Below are 21,207 nucleotides of genomic sequence, written 5' to 3' on the forward strand. Positions count from 1 at the left end.
GGCCACATATCTGCCACCTTGGTCCTCTCTAGTGATAGTTGCATTTGTAGGCGCTGCCACTTTCTACTTGCTCCCAGCTGAGACAGAGACAGGAGAAGCAATCAAAGTTTCCTTCCTCTGAAGTTCAGTCTCCTGGGGCACTTGTACACGTGATGCCATTAACATGCACACGTGACCAAAATGTCACTGTGTGGCTTAATGGCAACACACTGTACACATGCAAGACTTTTGGGGGTTTTAAACGACTTTGCATGGTTGCAAACTAAACTACATCTGGATGTAGTTTAGTTTGTAATGTTGCAAAGTGCATCCATGCAGCTGTCAGCTTGCGCCCCAGATGCCGACGCCAACTTCTGCGGGTGCTCGCCGTCCCCGATGGCATTGCTGGCTTCTGCAGGTGCCCCCCAGACTCAGGAGGCACCAGTCGCCCATGGGCTGGGTGCTTCCTCCAACCTGGGGAAGCACCCAGCTTGCTAGCAGCCTGCCTGGGCGGCCCCCAGGGATGCTGCCACCATAGAGAGAAGGACCAAGGCTCCCCACCGCTCAGGAGCCGCTTGGCCCACCAGCATCCCGACCATGGGCAGGCTCCAGCTCCAACAAAAAACAGGATCATGCCCCTCATTGTAAAGTGATGGAAAAATTGAAACAGTGGGTTTCAATTAAAAACCCGCCATTTCAATGTAGGAAGCATAGAATAAAACCCTGAGGACTACACCCCCGTCACGTGTACAAGCACCCATGGTTTCTGGGAGTTATCGGGACTGGTGAATAGGCAGGAAAAGCCACCTCCTTGCTGACCCCCTCTCCCCCATGGCACCTGAGTGCGGCACAGAGTCAGGGAGCAACGAGGAGGACAAGGCAGCACCCCACCCACTACCCATCTGCTGGGCAACATAAGGATATAAGGAAGAATTGACTGAGGACAGGGGAGAGAGAACAGATTAGCGGAGGGACAGGACAAGAGAAAGCAACAGGAAGGAGGGATCTTGGACAACGGGCAGCACAACGGTGGAGGGAAAAGAGGGAAGGGGTAGAGGAGGAGAAGAGAGGCCAATTCAAGTCAAGATACAGGGCGCACAGTCTTAGGGCTAATATGCAAGACTAGGAGACAGGACACCTGGGTGTCCTATGTGCAGCTCAGCCACCAAATTGCTGTGAAAGCCTGGGGAGGTGGAGTCCCCTCCCTCTGCCTCTGCTTCCCCATCCGTAATACGCCCCTTCCCCACAGGAAGGGGCAAATGCTTTAAGACCCCCCAATGGAAAAAAAGAGTTATGGCTAGTACCCATGAGTAAAAGGGGGGAAGTTTGGGCAATACGAACATATTTGCTCCCTTTGACATGCTTCCTCAGATGAAGAAGCATCAGCTGCAGCACTTGTCCCCTGGAGCCAACCAAATACTTCCTCACCACAGCCACACATACCCCTGGTTTCTTGAATTGCTATTACCCCCCACACACACAGAGCATGAGAGGGGGCCGGTTAGTCTAGTCTCCGTGAGATTATCAGTATTGCCAGCCCCACCATGCCGAAAATCACAAGATGAACTCTTGCAAAAATCAAGAGATTGGCACGTAAATCATGAGATGTTATTTCTGAAGTGTGTGTGTGTGGCAGGGTGATTTGTGAAGGTGTTGGGGACTGTGGGTGTGGGTTGGGGCCTGGACAGGGGGGTCCCCACATGGCCTGGCAGGATGCGGGGGGCTGTGGGTCAGGAGTAAGAAGCTCCAGCAGGGCTGGGGGGGCTGTGGCTTGGGAGTGAGGAGCAGACAGACAGAGACAGGGGTGCAGACGAGGGGTGCGACTCCCCCGCAGCAGCGTGCACCCCCGGGGGAGGCGTGGGGGCACATGTTTCCTGCGGGTCAGATGTGGGCTGCCCGCTGTGAGCTGGGGCGCCCTACTGCCTTGCCCTGGGAGCTGAGCTGCACGACCCCAGTGAGCCTCCTGCCACTGGGCAGCCTACGGGCACCGTGTCCCCCGTCTGCCTGGCAGGTGGCAATGGCATCGTGTGGTTGAGCTCCTGGGGCAAGGCAGCAGGGTGCAGAGCCCCAGTTTGCAGCAGGTATCTCACCTCTGACCCGCAGGGGACATGTGCCCCCATGCACCCCTGCCCTGCGCCTCTGGATGATCCACCCCGGCCCCAGACCCCTGCTCCTGCCCCACTCCCTCCCTCACCACGGGGGACTCAAATCTCCTTCCCCCCTGCCGCTGCCCCTGCCCCTGCCCCTTCCCCTCTACTTACCAGCTGGGAAAATCTGGAGATCTGAGGGTTGAATCAGGAAATCGCGAGTCTGAGTTATTCTGACTTGGAAATCCCGAGTCGCGCGATGGTTTTGCAACACTTGGCATTACCAGATTATTGCATGGAGGGGGGGACACCCCTAAAGCCCACAAAGTTAAAATCACCGAATCTAGCCCAACCTCCAGTTATGAGAGTCGATTCTGGATCAGCAAGCCCAAGCTCCACAGCCACTTCCCTGCAGGTGCCGGGATTTCGGTCCCGGATGCCTGCTCAGGATCACGGTCCACGTTCTAGAGACGGCTTTTCCAAAGGTCTTCGAGGTTCTGCCTAGGATGTTCTCCCGAAACAGAGCAAAATCCATGCATCTGGAGCCAAGAGATGATTAAAGCGCAGAAAGTGGGCACTGCCAAACAGACAGGAATTCATCAGCATCCCCAAGCCCACTCCCCTACCTTCCCGGCCAAAACCAAACGCTCCATCTTGCGTGAGTTATGCTGCATGCCTGCGGACAGTCATCTCCCCAGAGTCCAGCAACCACCTAAGTCATCTTCAATCCATAGCTGACTTAGCTGCCCTCTTCCTTTGAAAGGATCTGCCTTGTTTTACACCCTGTTTGGCTCCCGGTAGCATCACGTCAGAGTCACTGAATCATCTCTGCTCCAAGCAATCCAGATGGACAAAAGCCATGCAACCCCATTTCCCTTGCTTTTGATTGTGCTGTTTGCAATAGTGGACTGCTCCACAAGGAACTGTTTTTACATTTCAATGGCATGATTAACGACAATGGAAACATAATTACACAGCAGAAGAACCTTTCAACTCCAGACAGATGAGGGATACATCTTAGAGGCAGACATGATTACTCTCAATTACCATATATTAAAATGCCAGCACTCAAACCAAACCCCACAAAAGGCATCTCTACGGTCTAATGCTATTGTTTCTGTGGTTACTTTGCAGTATTAGAAGTCAGAAGCCCATATGGCTCAGCACAAAGCAGTCTTAAAATACATTCTGGCATGTACTAAAAAGAGGAAAGCTTAGGACTGCTATGAGTTGCAAACACAGCTAGTTATGGTGCTCTTGAAACTTTTTAAATCTCTTCATACTGGTTAGCCAAAGTCGATTATGCCAGGGGACTAAAGACACGTTACAGAAGAGAACGGACTTGACACGTTCCAGCCCTGGGGGTGGTATGCGGTTATGAATGGGTGAGCAGGTGAGCCAGACAGCTCCAGATGAGAGAGTAAGAGATACAGAAAGGTTTTCTCCAGCAGCGACAGCATATCAGAGCAGAATTTCACCCTGAGGGCCTTCCAGACACCCTAAATCCAAAAGTTATCCACACCAATTAGCAAACTGCTGCTGACTTGGGCCGTTACAGGCCCAAAATATGAACTGTATGCCAGAAGGGAATTCTACCTCATTTGTGCGTGCTGATGAGAGGAAGAGATGGATCAGGATGTGCTACTAGTTTTAAGCTTGTATGCCATTGAGATTGGGGCCTGCCTCTTACTATGGGTCTCACTACTACCTAACATGAGCCCTCTAGGTACCAACATCACCTGAATTAAAAAAAAATTAAACATTTGGCCTCTAACAAAAGACCTTCTGTTGGCCGGCCAAGTCATTTTCATCTGGCCGTTCTCCAACCCTCAAATTTCAAGGGTCTAGCATCAGGCTGGCTTGTGTTTACTTGTATTATTTTTTCTGTAGCCAGGCTAGCAAGACTAATTGCGAGACAGAAAGCAATTAAAATCTGCAGCAGAGCCAAAACTTACGCTACACCACATACCATAAAGATATCTCTCTGTCCAACGCATACCGATAGCTGAGTCAACGTGGAGCTCATAAAAGGCCAATCTATAATTCATGCAGGCTGGACGACAGACTCTGAGAGTTGCTCACTCGCTGCAACTTCTAAATGAAATAAAACTGTAGTAATGAGAAACCCAGAGATTAGCTCACCAATTCTCCTCTCCCCCACTACAAAAGTCAGACATTTCTGAGGCGCTGTTTTGCCATTGTTAGTACGGTCGGTGGTCATCTTGACCGTATCCCCAAATGACAAGATATTAAAGTCACCATGCTGATTATGATCCACCCAATTAAGCCTTGTGTTGAGATTTCTGTATCTGCTATGCTCTGATCCACAAACATGTATTTCAGGGGTGTCAGAGATCCAGCCTGCAGGCCAGATGTGGCCCATGGAGCCCTATGATCCAGCTGTGCGTCTTAGATTAGCCCCATAAGCTGCATATGGCACACACAACCAGCCCAGCCCTATGCACTGGATCTGGTATGTCTGTGGGCCCAATCTAACCCGAGGACCAGCTCCATGCCCCTCATCGAGCCCAGGGGGCTGCATGAGTTTAACCGGGATCAGTTATACCAGGGTACTGGAGTGCAGACGCGCAGACACACACAGGCATTAAAATATACTGTTTCCTCTTTGGAAGAGCAACTGTCCCTACAGCTGTATTCAGTGCTGCAACAGGAAGCAGTGGAGATTGCCCCCACATGTGTCATGGCCTCATCTGAATCCCAGTGGTGAACCACACCAAGTCTGCAGTTTCATCTCAGCTCAGAAAGACCACTCACTCACTGGCCTTACTTCACCTTTCTATAAATAAATGTGGCTCTCCGACCCTGACCCATGCTGGGTGAACGTGCATGGGTAGCATATTTATGCCCCCTACCTGATCACCTGGTTATTTGTGGCCAGAAGAAATTGGGGAAGGGTGGGAGGAGAGCAGAGCAGAGGAGAGGAAAGGGCAAGAAGGGCATGGACCCCTTACACATGCATCTTCAAAGCAGGCCTGCAGCCAAGGGCAGTGGTGGTGTAAGTACTGTGAGAGGCAGAGAGACAGACAACAAACCGGATGTTAAACCAGAGACGATGCCTGCCAAAACCTCACTCTGCGGCCAGTTACTGCAGTGCGAGTACCAAGCCTGGGTCACCAATGAAAGCCAAGCACAAACAACCCATCAGCCTGGGCTCAACGTGTACAGCCCAAGGATGAAGCATAGGCAGACTCTAGGGAAGGGGCGTCTTACCACCTCACACCCGTAACTCACCTTTCATGCCATGCGAAGAAGGGTTAGCTGTTTTAATATTACAGGGACATTTTTGATCACCCAAAATAACTTCATACTTGAAGCAGAACCCATCTGCTACGGCAATGCCAATCCATGCAGGGGGTGGGGGGAATCTGTTGCAGAGTGCTAGCGACTGACTGCAGTGTGGCTCCCCTGCCAGCTTTTTTCTTTATCTTTTTTAATAAGCCGTTTAAGAGTAATTTGAATTGAACAAGGGATACGGAGAAGTCCCTCCACTTGGGCTATGGACAGAAGTTGCACATAAAACAGTATAAGTGATTGGAAACTGGTTCAGATCTGTAACATAACAGAAGTTCAGTGCACATAAACCACTTTCAAAATGGCCCAAACCAGTTTAAGATAAACCTGGATGGATGTAGTATCAGACTGAACCGATTTAGGTTAAAGCGGTTTACAGATTCCCTCCAAAGCCAAGTTAATGAACAGTCCCCTGGCATCCCCAGATGCTGTGCACCTCCAGCTGAGCTGGGAGACATGCTCTAGCACCCCCCGCACCTCCCAGCTTCTAGCCTGGGCCACTGCAGGCATGTGGCTGCATTTCCAAAATCAAAAGCGAATATCTGTTCACCTGCTTCAATCTTGGCAGCTTAGACTAACCTGCAAAGATTGAATGGATTCAGCCTCAGGCTTTTTATCTGTTTGTACTTAGCCCTGGAGTCCTTCAGGCAAGACAGGACATCTTTCAAAAACACTAAAGTTCATCCACACATTTTGGGGCTAATGACGGAAGTCACAAGATGAAAGTCTCTGGGCCTGCAGTTTGCAGGTCAGCCTGGCCCTGCCGTGGCCCTATTTGGCTGTAGACCTATGATTCTCAATCGGTGGTTGCAGGACCCTGGAGTGTCCCAAGATCTCTTTAAGGGTGTTGCTGGGCACAGTGCAATAATTAGCACTGTTAGGTCTGCAAACACCTGCATATGTTTCACAAGGTGAAGCCAGACATTTCAAATAGGAATCCAGTGTCAAAAACACTCTGACCTGTTGCGTGAGGGCTTTCCGGGTCCTCTGTCTCAGACAAATTGCTGATACTGTTCTGTTAAACCCAGCAAAAGGTAAGAGCTACCATTTTCCAGACTGGGGCTTTAAGTCTGGAAAGGTTGGGAAGCACTGCCATAGAGTCTGTAAAACGAGGCTCCTGCCCTGACAAAGATTAGGCAGCGTACATGTGCCCACATCTCCTTTAGTGGAGGATGTTACTAATCATAATAGCTTCCTACACAGTGGCAGCTCAGAGTTATTCTTCAGCTCAGGTGTTTGGGGCTTAAGGTTTTATGATCAGCTTCCCAGGTTCAGTCCTCCTGACTACCACTGGGTCTGCCCACATGCAGACACTGCTGCAATAACCCACACGTTTCCAAAACCCTGCCATGATTCAATTCCAAGAAACTCTCTCCATGGAATTAATCTGCATTATATCTATTAGTTAAGGGCCTAGCACTCAAGTAAGGTGCCTAAACCCTAACAAGACTGGAGAGATAAAAAAGGCAACCTCTTTGTCCAAATCGCCTTCATCCTCTCATTGACCGATCTATCTGCCTCATCCCAAATGCATATTTTAAGTGCATGCTCCATTCCCAAACAGCCATGCCAACAGTAATATAGCAGAAATACCCAAATGGACGCTCTGAGAGCCAAGTTACCGCAGCAGGCAAGCAATCCTCAGCATTTCCCCTCCATTCACTGAAACGCTGCGCCTGTGCTACTTCCATGCCAGAACAAGCAAGTTGTCTTTGCTGCCGCTGCAAATGTCAGTGCAGGCTCCTCTTTTGCTACCCGGCTTGAAGCCCGGCCTTGGCTTTCATTTCACTTGAGCTAACAGGAACGGCAGGGAAGGGTTTCGATTTTCAGCTGCAAAAGTCAGACTAGAAAAAGAGTAGCCAGAGCCCTCAGCAGGGGAAAAAAACCAATTCACACTTCACAACCCCCTCCCCGTCGCTCCCTAGGATGCACAGAAACAAAACCCAAGAGATTTCCCGGCGAAAGGCTTTTCGTTCTTCATCCAAGTCTCACCCTCAGAGCACAGAAGATACCGGTAGGAGCTCCTTTAATTAAACCACACGCATAATAAAGGCCGTGTGTTGGTGAGGGACTTAGCAATAAATCCAAATTGCAGATAAGCAGCAGTCGCACCAGAGGCACCTGAATTATTAATTGTCTTTCAGCTGCAAAAGGCAAGATGGGCCTCAGGCTCGAAGTTCACATGTAGATCCAAGCTCCTTTCGAATCCTAGCTACGCTGGTGTGAATCTGAACTAACCACTCCAGTCACTACCGTCGAGTCACGCGGTATAACTGAGCCGAGTCTGGTCCTGTGCTTCAGCCAGCGCACGACCCTCAAAAAGCAACCTCTGTTCCTATTCATCGTTCAGAGTCTCTCTCAGGAGCTGCAAAATGAACCTGGCTCACCAAGAGCTTGGTGATTATCCAACATTTGCCATCCGCCAGATTTTCAGATTCCTTCGGTGACCATCAAACCTCCACAAATTTAAAAAGCCCCGTCAATCCTAAAACTCTGTAGTCATATTTTGTTTGCAAGTGGTTTTGAAGGCAGCATTATTATTTTCCCAATGCAGGTGGAAGCTGTTCCTGCGACAACACAAATGGAAAATGGTCACGTTTAATAATATCACCATATGCAGCACAGGCAGGAGCACGGGTATGGGAAGCCTATGCCGACAGTAGTCGTGTACCCATTCTGTTAATGGGAGTTATAATGTTTTCCTGGCTAGCATCTTTGAGGAGCGCTCTGTTCACTGACTTCATCCCCAAAAGCAGCATTGCCATGGGTGGAACTAGCATTTTGCAAAAAGGGGGTGCATCATCTCATCTAAAACAACACATATTTTTCTCCCATTAAAAAACTAGAAGCTTTATTAATACGCTAGGGGCCTAGGGCTGGATTAGTCGGTTTAAGATCAAAGCAAAAACAAAGATAACATCATGGGAATGAGTCAAAAACAATATGCAGGGCAATGAAATAGGAGCTTCCTTCCCAGGAGCAGCTAACACAGAGATGAACTGCAGATCAAAGGCGAGCTAAACTGGTGGACCATAAAGACCATTATAAAAAGAGAGGGGTCCTTAACATACGAGGAATGAAGAGTTTGGAAGGGATCTGGTGCCGCTGCTGCAGCCGCCAGGGGACCTGCTTGGCTTCACCTGCCTCCAGCGGCATCTCCTCGTGTCCCTGCCGCAGCGCTCGCTGCAGGCACCAGGTAGGGAGGCTCCCACTGGAGGGTTTCACCCAGCCCCAAACAGCATCCCTGACACAGCAAGTCCCCTTGGGGGTAAGGGAAGCTTGCAGTGCAAAGTCTATCGATGAGGCGATGTTGAGCACGTGGGATGTGGCTGCACTTTGTGCCCAGTGAGCTAGGGGAGCACAGGAGGAGACGGGCAACGCCCCAAGAGCAAGCTGTGCTGGTTGGCAAAGTGGCTTAATTCGGGCTGCTGGGAGACAGCCCAACTGTTTGGCACTAAGTGGAAACATAAACCTGTAAGCATCTGTAACGGAGCACAGCTCTTGCTACCATGAATGGCCCCATTGTCTTCAGTGGGACGACCGACTGGAGCGAGCGCGGAGTTCAACAGTGTTTATGTAACGAGCTGGCAAAAGCATCGCATTCCCTTCTGCTGGCTGGCCAGGGCTGTTAGCGTGACAGTGCTTTTAATTAAACATAGGAACTAGTGTCAGTCCCTATTGTTTCTTTAAAGTCTCTTGATTTTTCTTCAAAGTTAGAAGAAAGAATTGTGGAATTTGTACGATCAAAAGGGCCTCGCACAAAACGTCCACAGTCGCTCGCATCCACTGGATGAGGAGACAATGGAAGGGAATTCATTCAGCAAGCCACTAACTGAAAAGGAGCAGCAAATGTTGTGTCAGTGGGGACAAACTGATTAAAAACTGCGCATATAAATATGTTACATTTACGGTACTTATTCCATCCACTATGACACCATTAATAACCTAATAGAATTTCACGGCAGACAATAAAGCGAGCTAAAGCGACTCAAATGTCCTAGGGTTTCCAGCCAATTTAGCTTTTAACAGGCTGTAGCGGTGAGGAGGGCATTAACGAGGGGTTTCTTATGATAATCTAGTAAACATCACCATTACACAGAATTTATAATCCATGCATGCACAGCTATATCCGCCAGGCTGCGAGGGCTCGCATTACTCCAAACTTTGTTACTTTTACCAAGCGCAGGGCAGAACGTTTCCTGGCAGGTGAAGAATCAACAGCATCAATAATTGAAAGCTGAAGGTACAACTAACAAATGAAGCGAGCAGAGTACAGCTTTACGATGCCTCATTGCTCTCTTTATGGTGCCACTTGGATTGACGTTTGCAGCTACCAGTCTGCGGGTCGAGCCCTACCAAAGTCCACAGGGTTTCACACGCACATTTCCAGGCTGACTTGCAGTTTGGAAAGCCTGGTGCCCAGGATCTGCCTCAGTTCTCCCCGTTGGTTAGGAGGATTCTGCTGTAATGACCTACACTTGTGTCTAAGGACCTGTGAGCGTGACAACAAATCTAAAGCTGTCAAAAACATCTCTGAAAGAGCTAAATATAACAAAACCTGCAGCCATAGATGACAACAGGACTCGAACCCAGAACCTCCTACTCCAAAAAGGGCAACTCCTTCCCATTTAAGCTAAGAGACTCTTCAGCACCTGCTAGCCGAACAGGCCCTATCTGATGGGACACATTAGAACCACTTTGATTTCATCCAGTAGGAGGCTAGTGGCATTATGCCCATTTTACAGATCAGTAAACTGAGGCACCGAGTAGTTTAGGGGCACAGAAAGTCAATGATGGACAGTGTCCCAAGACATATATGCCTTGCCCTATGACGCAAGCTCACTGGGACGAGGATTGTGTGTGTATGAGCAACGCGGTCTGTGACTGGGGTTCGAAGGAACCAGTGCAATATAAACAGCCAACCATGCACCACTGTACCACGGTCTCTGCCCATAAACTGAGCCTCTCCAAAGAAAGGAGCACTATGATCATTCAGAGGCGTGGTTACTTTAGGCACCCATATTCTTGTTAAACTACCCCCGTTTTTGACGGCTGTAGCTAGCAGCATGGATCTTCAACGTAGTTCAGTAACAGATTGTGCTTGTGAAAATCACTTGTGTAAGCACCAGGCAGGCAGGGTCGAAGCATACCTCCCTGCGCAGCCCTGCCAGCACCCAAGGCGGCCGTGTCAATCCAGTTCCTTCTGGACAGGTGTCTACATAATAAAATTAGCAACAACCCTGGCACACAGTGCAAAGTTCAGCACGGTCTGGATTTCAACAACAGCCAGGCTGCCAGTAAGTTTTACCTTCCTATATAGGGTCTAGGTATCAGTTACCACTAAATCTTCTAGAAATAAAGTTCTTTTGCTGTACGATTTTCTTTTAGCTAATTCACTCAAAGTGCACTTATTGCACTCAGTAGCCAAATAAAGTCTTTTCTGGTGTTGACCAGGTCTTTCCTCCCAAGTGAGGAACCAAAATGCTTTGTTCTAACAAAACTTGCAAAACAGGAACATACAATTGGAGACAGAGCTCAGGAGCGAGACAGGGACGCTGTCCCTCAAGCGGGTACAATTACCTACCCATTTGGTAACAGGAGGAGGGGAGCCTAGATTAACCTGACTTTGAGTGACAAAGGTTAGAGTCCAAGGGAAAAAAAAAAACCCTTTCAGCTTGTGCTGCCCAGGATTCAGCTGTATTCTTGCAGACTGAAACCCTACAGGAAAAATTCAAGGGCATCTGATATATACTGCCCACTGCACAATGCATAGGTGGTATTTGTTAGGCAGGACCTATCTAATGCCTTCTCAGGGGACAGGTATGCAGGAGTCTCTGACAGGGCCCTTCCACAGCCCGAGGAGTGAAATGTAATGTAATGCATAAGATTCAAGTAGGAGCTACTTACCTCCGGCAAGAGATTTCCTGCAAGAAATCGTAAAGTAACCCGACGTCTTAGGAAGGAGATCTCCAACCAGACAGACTCTTGGAAGAAACATAACCCTGCCACAGTTTTGTCAGTCCATTCCCCGGCCAGGGCAGCACTGATCCCTACAGCATGTTCTCCGTGCTTCCCCCAACCGCAGTTCAATTCTCCTTCATTCTTTGCATTTTCACACTTTAGATATCTGCAGATGGTCATCACTCCCTCGGCCAAGTTATGCATATTTGCCATGTTCTTACAAAAAAAGTCATTTGCTGTTGCTTTCCCGTAAACTTTCTCCCCAGTGCTAATAGGTTCCTAATATTAAGATGTCCCAAACTAAATGCAATAGCCTAAGCACAGTTTCATCCTGTATTGGCCCCTTTTGCCATTTAGCAAGGCACTAAGGCAGCCCAGCAGCACTGCTACGTCCTTCTCACTGTTACAGCATTCAAAACCTCTCATCCAAATTTAAGGAGGGTGGACTTGAGTTTCCAGAACTAAACCTACACCTGTAGGTTTTGATCCTGGTCCAGTCCCAAACTGAAAAGGACCTATAATAAGAATGCCAAAACCTATAATATGAACCTTGTCTGCCTATAGTAAGAATAGCATTCTGCATCATCTGAGCCAGAGCTTGAATTAGGACATTTCAGCTGGAGATGGATGAACAGAGGTGGTATTACGGCAGTTGCATCGGGTCCCCGCTGCATTGCATTTTGTTTTAGGGTTCATGCTACTTGCCAGAAGGTGGACCCTTGGGATGCTACAAAAGGCCTCTGTGCAGCGATAGCAGGAAAAGCTGCTTTCCGAGTTGCCATGCAACTACATACCCGGCAGCTGTCTCGCCCCCTGCAATCCATTTTTGCATGGTTGTCTAGTACAGGCCTGAAGCTGAACCTCTGCATGGGGTCCCCAAAAGCTGGACCCTGCTGCTAGCCCTCAACATCTATTTTGTACGGAGTCTCATAAGAACCTATCGGTACGTGTTAGAGCAAACCATACTACAGTCTTCGGTTTCCACCTCAAATCCTGTCTCCAAACTGCAGCCCATGAACTAGATATCAAGCCAGATACCACCCACAACCCCAGCTCTACTGCTTCCTACTCATTCCTCCCACCATTTTTTTTTTGTTTTGGATTATTTCCTTAAAATTGCTTAACTGCTACTTTTCAAATAGGATGCGACTTTGTTATTTTCTGTTCATATTTCCAAACTCTTCGAAACAGAGTCGGGACACAGAAATGAATACAAAGGCACCTATCCACAGCTTTATTTACTTTCACTTGAGATAACGACATCCAGGCTAGGAAGACTGTCCCGATTAAAACGTGCATTAGCCAAAGTGTTTTTAAGCCCAGAGAGTGTTTTAAAATCTAGGCATGGCCTGTATCTCATTTTAATTAATTTCAGTTAATTAATGCCAAAGGCTTTCAGGGGGACAAAAAAACAGGGTAAAACAGGACCTTAGCATTTCTAATGCAAGACGCAATTATGCCGCTGCAACAATCCAAAGCTAAATGAGTGTTAACATTTATCCAGTTATATTCTAGCGTAATTAAATCAGGCCAATAATCCTATTATGCTGCAGATTACCTCCTAGAAATTATGCTACGAGCTAATTTTCGTGTATGGTATCTTTTAGCTACTCACTTCCTTTCTTTTTGTGCCCTTGTGATAAGGTGTTTAGCAGTATTTGCAAATTCATTTGAATATGACAGGACTGCACTGGGAGTGCTTCTGCTAAGGCCTTGAGCTTGTAACCTCTCGCCTATCAACCATGTGCCTTAGCACCCGTGCCACCCCAGCCCCCAGCCGCTTGCTGTAAAGGAGGGAATTACACTGTGAACCAAACAGAAATGCACTTTTGTGATAAGGATGCCACCCACTTCCCTATGCTGCTATCTCACTAGGGAAGAGAGGAGAGGAAGCAGAGGGGGGAAGGGATCCCTACATTAGTTAGTGAACAGCCAATATGGAAAAAAGCTTGCTTTGTGGACCCTAAGTAGTCAGGACCTTTCTGTCAGACCTCTTGTAGCCAACTCTCCATTATCCATATTCCAGCCAGGTTCTCACCCATCATTCCCACCAGGCTTCCTATGTGCTAAGCACACCATACAGGGGGCAAATCTCATGCTAATAAACCAGAATCAACCTGCAACCTGCATGTCAACTACAACCATTAGTTCCATTTCTTCTGTATCATAGAAAATTAGGGTTGAAAGGGACCTCGGGAGGTCATCTAGTCCAACCTCCTGCTCATAGCAGGACCGTATAGGCTCCTGCTAGGCTGTCCCATAACAAGTGGTGATCCACAAACCAACCCACTTGCTGAGGCAATGGATGGGAAGGAGGGAAGGAAGGAGCACAGGACCAGATGCTGGGGTGCCAGAGAAGAGCCCAATTCCCAGCTGAGGAACAATGCTGAGGTTTGGGAAGGTTCAGCTTTGGAACAAGACTCATTGCTAGTTGGGGAAGAGAACAAGGAAGCAACTGAGCGGACTCAGAAAAAGGACGAAGTGGAAGGATTGAGGAAAAGAGATAATGAAGAGATGTGGAAGGGGCAGCTGGGGGGAGTAAAGGAAGACCTAGAAATAGAGACAGTACAGAAAAACATGGAGGGAGGAGTATGGAGAAGATCTGGTTACGGAAAGGGATGCCATCAATGCTCATTGGAAGAAGTCTTCTGAAGACCTCCTCAAAATCAAGACTCTGGCATGGAAAGCAGTCTCAAATCCATCCTGCAACACCCAGGCAGAGACTCTCTCAGAAACCCTCCAACACTTGGTGAGGTGAGGAAAGCCATCAAGCAGATGAAGAACAAGGCATCTGCAGCTGATGAACTCTCCACCAAAATCTTCCAGCAGGAGGGAAAGGAGCTCACATCACCGCCCCATGCCCGCAACTTAAGGATTTGAAATGATGAGGAAATCCCAGATGACCTCAGGGACGCTATGATTGTGCCAATCTTCAAGAAAGGAGATAAGTCCAAGAGGAAATTACAGGGGGATCTGCTTGCTGTCCACCACAGGAAAGACCATTGCAAGAACCCTCCTAAACCATCTCCTTCTACTTGCTGAAGAGTTCCTCCCAAAATCTCAGTGTGGGTTTAGGGCATCAGGAGGCAAAACTAACATGATTTTCACAGCTCACCAGCTGCAGGAAACAGCATAAACTCTAAATTGTCTTCTTTGACAACACAAAAGCCTTTGGGTGTCAGAGACGCGCTGTGGAGGATCCTTCTATGGAGGCCCACTGAAATTCATTGATGTTCTTTGCCCACTCCATGATGGTACGTGAGCAATGGCTCTCAGTAGTAGATCTATCACAGACCCCTTTGAGGTGAAGAAAGGAGTTAAGCAAAGCTGCATTATCATCACTCCATCACTCTTCTCATGGGGGACTTCAATCACCCTGACATCTGCTGAGAGGACAACATGGCAGTCAAGCCAAGAAGTTTTTGGAGAGTGCTGGGGACAACTTTTTGGTGCAAGTGCTGGAAAGGCAAACTAGAGGCTGTGCTCTTCTTATAAACAGGGAAGAATTGGTGGGGAATGTAGTGGTGGAGGACAACTTGAGCAGCAGGGACCGTGAGACGATTGAGTTCAGGTTCCTGAGGAAAGGAAGGAAGGAAGGAAGGAGAGCAGCAGAGTAAGGACCCTGGATTTCAGAAAAGCAGATTTTGACTCACTCAGGGAACGAGCAGGATCCCCTGGGAAGCCAGTCTGTTGGGGAGAGGAGTCCAGGAGAGCTGGCTGTATTTTAAAGAAACCTTACTGAGAGTGTAGGAACAAACCATCCCGACGAGCAAAAAGTCTAGCAAGTATGGCAGAAGACCAGCTCGGCTTAACAACAACTCTTCAGGAAACTAAATCACAAAAAGAAAATTTACAGGAAGTGGAAACTTGAAGAAATGACCAGGGAGGAGTATAAGAACATTGCTCGGGCATGCAGGGATGAAGTCAGGATGGCCAAAGTGCACTTGGAGTTGCAGCTAGCAAGACATGAAGGGTTCCTATGTCAGTATATGGACGTGGACACGAAGGGTTTCTACTACGGCTGTGAGAAACAGAAGCGTTTCGTTTCAACCAGCGTTTCGACGGTTCAACAGAACAGCATTTTGTTTCGACTTTTGTTTCGAGTTGAAACAGCTGTTCCGTATCGTCCCGTCAAAACAGTTTTGCGTTTCGAGCCTGTTTTGACATTTCGCCCATAGGATATAATGGGGAAGGTCAAAACAGGCTATAACTTTGTCATTTCTTACCTGAGTTCGATGAAACTTGCAGAAATGGTAGCCCCTCCCCTTCTGAGGGCATGAAGCCTGCCAGGTTTCAAGGAGATAGGTGTAGGGGGTTCAGAGAAACTGCACCCCAAAATCTTGAGGGCCAAACTCCTGTCACTTGTATGTGTGAAGCCACAGCGAGGTCAAAACTGCAGGCTTGCTAGCCCCTGCTGAGGCTATGAAGCCTGCCAAGTTTCAATGAGATAGGTTCAGCAGGACTCTGGGCTCTGGGGCCCTGCACCCACAGCTGTTCACAGGCAAAACTCATGCCATGGGTGCTTGTGCAACTGCTGCCTCTCATCAGGCAGCAGGACTGAAGATCCCCCATCATTTGTCACCAAGACCTGGGGGTAATAATTGGACACAGTATGAACATGAGCCGGCAGTGCAATGCTGTAGCCAGCAGGGCCAACAATACGCTGGCATGCATCAGTCAATGCATCTCCAGCAAAACCATTGCAAAGAAGTGACTCTCCTGCTCGACTTGGCTCTTCTCGGCACTGGTGAGACCACAGCTGGAGGACTGCGTCCAGTTCTGGGCTCTGCACCTTCACAAGGATGTGGTAAAACTTGAGAGGGTCCAGAGAAGGGCTAACCATATGATCAGAGACTTGCACGGCAAGCTATATAAGGAAAGGTTGAGGGACCCGGGACTCTTCAGCCTGAAAAAGAGAAGGCTGAGAGGGGACTTGGTAGCAGCTGACCGCTACACCAGAAGTGTGCATCTAGGGCTCAGTGACCAACTGTTCACCAGGGCACCCTTGGGGAAAACTAGGCGTAATGGTCACAAACTCCTGGAAGATCGTTTCCGGCTTAACGTTAGGAAAAACTACTTCACAACTAGGGTGTCCAGACTGTGACCATTACTCCTAGTTTTCATTTGTATGAAAGTGAATGTCTATGAAATCACATCAAATGGGCAAGTGCAGCCTTTGGATGCCTGAGGAAACGGGTGTTCAAAGATCATGACATCAGATCCAAAACCAAGCTCATGATTTATCAAGCAATTGTGATCACCCCTTACTGGATGAAGCTGAGATATGGACAATGTACAGGAGACACCTCCAGTCATTGGAGAGGTACCAGGAACACTGCCTGCAGAAAATCCTTCAAATACAGTGGGAAGATAGACACACCAACATTAGGGTCCTTTTGCAAGCAAACCCCACAAGCATTGAGGCGATGATCGCCCAACTTCGCTGGGCCAGTCACGTCATCTGGGTATCCAACTCCAGGACACCCAAAGCAAATTTATTCTCCCAGCTCAATCAAGGTGTACGCCCAAGAGGAGGGCAGAGCAAGGGCTTCAAGGATGTCCTCAAGGCCAGCTTGAAAAACAAGTAACTTTGACATCAACTCGTGGGAGAGTATGACCCAGGATCACCCCAAATGGAGGAAGAGTCTGCTGCAGGGATCTCAGTATTTTGAAACCTTACAATGACAACAGATGAAAAAGCAGGAGTAGCAGAAACAGCGTGTCACGGACTGAATCACCCACCCTGCACAGAAACACGTGCCTTGGTTGCAGCAGCCTCTCAATCCCAGATCAGCCCATCAGCCATCTTCAGATCCACAGATAAGACAGTCATGAAAGACCATGATCTCTGACTGCGAGGGATTACCAAAGACGGACAGAAAAACAATGATACCGTAACTAAATGGGGTAGCAGTATCCACCGGTGGGGCTACTGCAGAGGAAAGGACACCACAAGGATAGGACACATAGTGCCCTTAAGTCTATCATCTGGCACCTATCTGAAAGCTGTCATGCTGTTTGCAACGGTGCCTTCTTACAACAGAGCCGCTGCAGAAGCTGCGGGGGGAAAAAGCCACTTAAGCACGTGCTTAAATCCCATTGGGAAACAGTCTTATTGACTTCTAATAGAATTAAAATATGTGCTTAAGTGTTTTGCTGAACTGGGGATCAGGCAAGAGAAGGAGAGTGGGGACAATATTCAAGGCCAAGTGAGGGTGGTACAGATTGGAAAGCAGCTCAGACAGCATATGCTTTTATATCTAGATTTATACATGGCAAATTTAGCTATTATTTATCTTGTTTTTACAGTACAAGGATGAGGAAGCTTTATATCACTGGGGGCCATTAATATCCTTGAAGGTACACTGATCTGCTAGCCTATATAAAAACCACATACAGCACACACACAGCACATTATGCAATGTAAATCTGAGTTCGCATTATCATGGTGGTATAAAATAAACATAATTACAGACCAAATGCACTTATGAAGATGCATCTAGCTAATCTCTACCCATGTCTTTGAATGTGACCAAAATACAAGACAAAAAGGCATATAAATACACAAAGCACCTGTCAGGTGATGCATTTGCTACCTGCCAAGACCACACACGATGTAGAAACGTGCATTGGGAAAAAAAAAAAAAAAAAATCAAATCTCAGTGAGGACCCCAAGAGAAGAGGCTTATTCTTATTTTTGGCTGCATCTTCTCCTATCCACTATTAATTGTGTAGCATGCATAACAAGTGATCAATAAAACAAGAGCTCAAGTCTCTCGTGGTGGATGAAATCAGATTCTTTATGCTACTCTAGAAGCTCCAGAGATCTGCTCCTTCCCCCACCAAACATACACCCCATGTATAGTCAAAGCCTCCGGGATAACAGATGGTGTTAAGAGGAAGAAAAAAAGCAATTTGCATCTAAATAGTCAAAATAAAATAGGGTCATGTCACAAAGACCAGCAACATTCACCTGCTGTTTAAACCCCTCCCCCCCCCAACCCCTGAAAAGCATCCTTCGAGTTCAGCATTTATGTAGGCTAAATTTACCTTCGAAAAGCATGCTCTCCTAGAAAAAGACACAAGCCCATATATCATGCTGGATTGACACAGCTGCAGCCCCTGGAACTGTGACAATATGCAAACTCCCCTCTCAAACCAGGAAACACGTGGCTATTTGATGAATGAGACAACAACTGTGCCCTGACCATTAGGTCCCTCAATCAGACCTGCCACTGGGGAAGGTCTGCTATTCGATACAGTAACCGGTGCGCAAACAAAAACAGGGTGGATGTGTCTTCAAAACAGAAACACGAGGCTTTCCGAGTCGGCATCGTATCCACGCAGCTCCGCAGAGGAACCAGCCCCTGAAAGCACGTTGGCCGTGTCAGGACGTTGCATTGCAATGTGAAGTTACCAACAGGATCCTGCTTACTAGATGCAGGGTTACCATTTTTCCAGTTTCAAAAAAGAGGACACTGGGGTGGGGTTGGTGGGGGGTAGGAGGGAGGGGAGTGGTAATATGATTGTGGGGGGGCAGCGATATGTCCATGCCCTGCCCTTGCTGAAACCCCAGTGTCCAGACAGATTCTCCGAGCGCCAACAGGCACCCGTCCCCCCTCACACACCCACACCAACCCCAGGTCAGTCCCTGGCCCTGGCCCTGGCCCTCCAGCCTGCATCCCCCATAGACTTACCAGGATCCAGCTGCTGGGACTGCTCCCACCACCCTGCCAGGCTGAATGCCAGCCGTGTGCATGTGTGCGTGTGTGTGTGCTCGCACACATGAAAACACACACGATGCCCCCTGCCTCCAACCCACCATTTGAAAATGCCTTTCAACCCACTATTTGAAATCAGCAGCATCTAAGTATCATTTGCTCATTTTAAATGATAGAGCAGAGGAAGAAAAGAGGCCAAGTGAAATCCTGGCTGCAATAAGGTTTCAGTGGAAAAGCCAATATTACCACCCAGCTTTCTGACTTCCATACTCAGAGGCAGCATAGACAGCATTAGGTGTGAGGAGAGGTAAGCCCCTGTTCTGACCTCCGAGTGTGGCTTCTTTTCCCCGTGCCAGTCTCCCCTCCTTCCCTTACTCTTGTCTAATTCAGTTGATGGGTTTTTGCTCTGCGTGGCCGCGGCTCTGCGCCACCGCCGCCACCTTGTGCACCGCGCTCCGCGCCACCACCGCGGCTCTGTGCTCTGCGGCTGCACCTCTGTACTCTGCGCCGCCGTGGCTCCACTGCCACCGCCAGCTCCACGGGCCAGATAAAATGTCTCGGCAGGCCGCATGGCAGCCCGTGGGCCGTATGCTGGACAAGCCTGGTGTAAGAAGAACAAGATGCAGCCCACCAGCTATCGTCAGGAGATAAAGCAGAAGCAAGACCTTGGAGATGAAGGAGTCAGCAAGAAACGGCAAGTGACCGGGAGAAGCAGGGTTCATGGTCTTACGCATGCGCTCGTAACAAAAAGGCATGCAAATAAATGAAATGCATAGGCAATTTAATGCTAATGAAGTAAACAGAGGCAGAGCTTGAGATAGGAGGAGAGATGGGTGGAACAAAGGAGGGGCAAAGGTGGAGTAAATGTTAATGAGTATAAACCAAGGTGTATAAATATGGGGAAAAAAAACAATATTCACTGCAGCTCCCCGGTTTTTTGGAAGCTAGTCCAAAGCCGTCTCCATTTTGAATAAAGCTGTTGCAAGCAATATGTGCTGGTGTTTGCTCCCCGCTTGTTCCCTGAGCAACTGGATCCATAGGCAATGGGATCGTCGTCTCACTAGTTGTTGGGCGCCGCATGGAGTTGGGGTCTAACAGTCCACATCCCTTCTGCAGTCCAAAACTGGATGCAGTACTCCAGCTGCAGCCTGACCAGTGCTGCGTAGATGGAAAGTATCACCTCTCAGGACCTATTTGTCATGCACCTGCTAATGCATGAAAGAGTGTGGTTAGCTTTACTGATCGTTTCGTCACTAAAGAATATAAAGCGTCACAGTATTTGAACACAGGAATTACCCTGCTCCTTATTTTAGTTAAGGAGAAAACCCACTGCATCCAATTTCCATCACAGCCAAAAAAGTAGAGAGTGCCCTCTCCCACCCCCAAAGCCTGGCTGTGATGGGAGAACTCGGTTTGGATGCATGAGCAAGCAGAGCCGGTCCTGGTGGGGAAAATGGTGCAGGAAGGGAATAGAGAGTGCAAGGCTCGGTGCCTCGACTCCAGCTGAGCGAGACTCTTAGATTGCTGTGGCATGACATTCAGCATTGACATTGAACCCGGTCCAAGCAGACTTTGAAGCTATGCTTCACTGAGATGCAGAAGTGGAGCTCTCGCACCTTGGCAAGAGAGATCATTTCCTGCTGGGCAAGGTTTACAGGGCACCATTTAAAATGTTTCTTGGCAACCCCCTTAAAAAAAAAAAAATCCACCACCTAACCATAGTTTTCTGTTTCCTTTGTATCCTGAGACTGACATCAGTATTTCTGACCTTTTCTTTTAACACCTTGGGGCCCGCCGGGAAGATGCTCAGAAAACAGTCTCCAAAGGAGTCACCATCATTTTTATTATCTGAACTGATCAAAAAATATATTGTATTTAATAGAAAAAATACCAATTTGGCAAACATTGAATCAATTCGCAGGCCTGTATTGATATGTTTGGATAACTTCCCATTGAGTTCCTAGGACAAAAAAAAAAAACCCTGTTTCACTAAGGCTACAACAATGCTTTCCAAAAAAAGAAAGTCTTCAAAACTGACTTTGAGATAAAAAATTTGAAAGGACTTTTTGTTCCAATTCAGGACAAACCTGGGAAGAGAAAGCGGGCTTTCAAAAAATAGTGCTTTTTCTCACAAAATGAAACACCTG

At 48.1% G+C, this 21,207-nt stretch overlaps 1 protein-coding gene across 3 annotated transcripts in view; it reads right to left on the minus strand.

Annotated features, from left to right (window-relative positions):
• Positions 1-21,207, minus strand: part of PAK1 (p21 (RAC1) activated kinase 1) — an 86,836-nt gene that overhangs the window by 42,595 nt on the left and 23,034 nt on the right. Inside the window, exon 1 of one of the 3 annotated variants that reach the window (XM_014601522.3) lies at positions 2,241-2,968. The exons of the other annotated variants lie outside the window; for them this stretch is intronic. The gene's annotated coding sequence lies outside the window, so the exon portion shown is untranslated. Of the gene's footprint in view, positions 1-2,240; positions 2,969-21,207 lie in introns of those variants that run through there. 3 annotated transcript variants of the gene reach the window in all.

This window comes from Alligator mississippiensis, chromosome 1 (assembly GCF_030867095.1).
Source record: "Alligator mississippiensis isolate rAllMis1 chromosome 1, rAllMis1, whole genome shotgun sequence".
Classification (NCBI taxonomy): domain Eukaryota; kingdom Metazoa; phylum Chordata; order Crocodylia; family Alligatoridae; genus Alligator; species Alligator mississippiensis.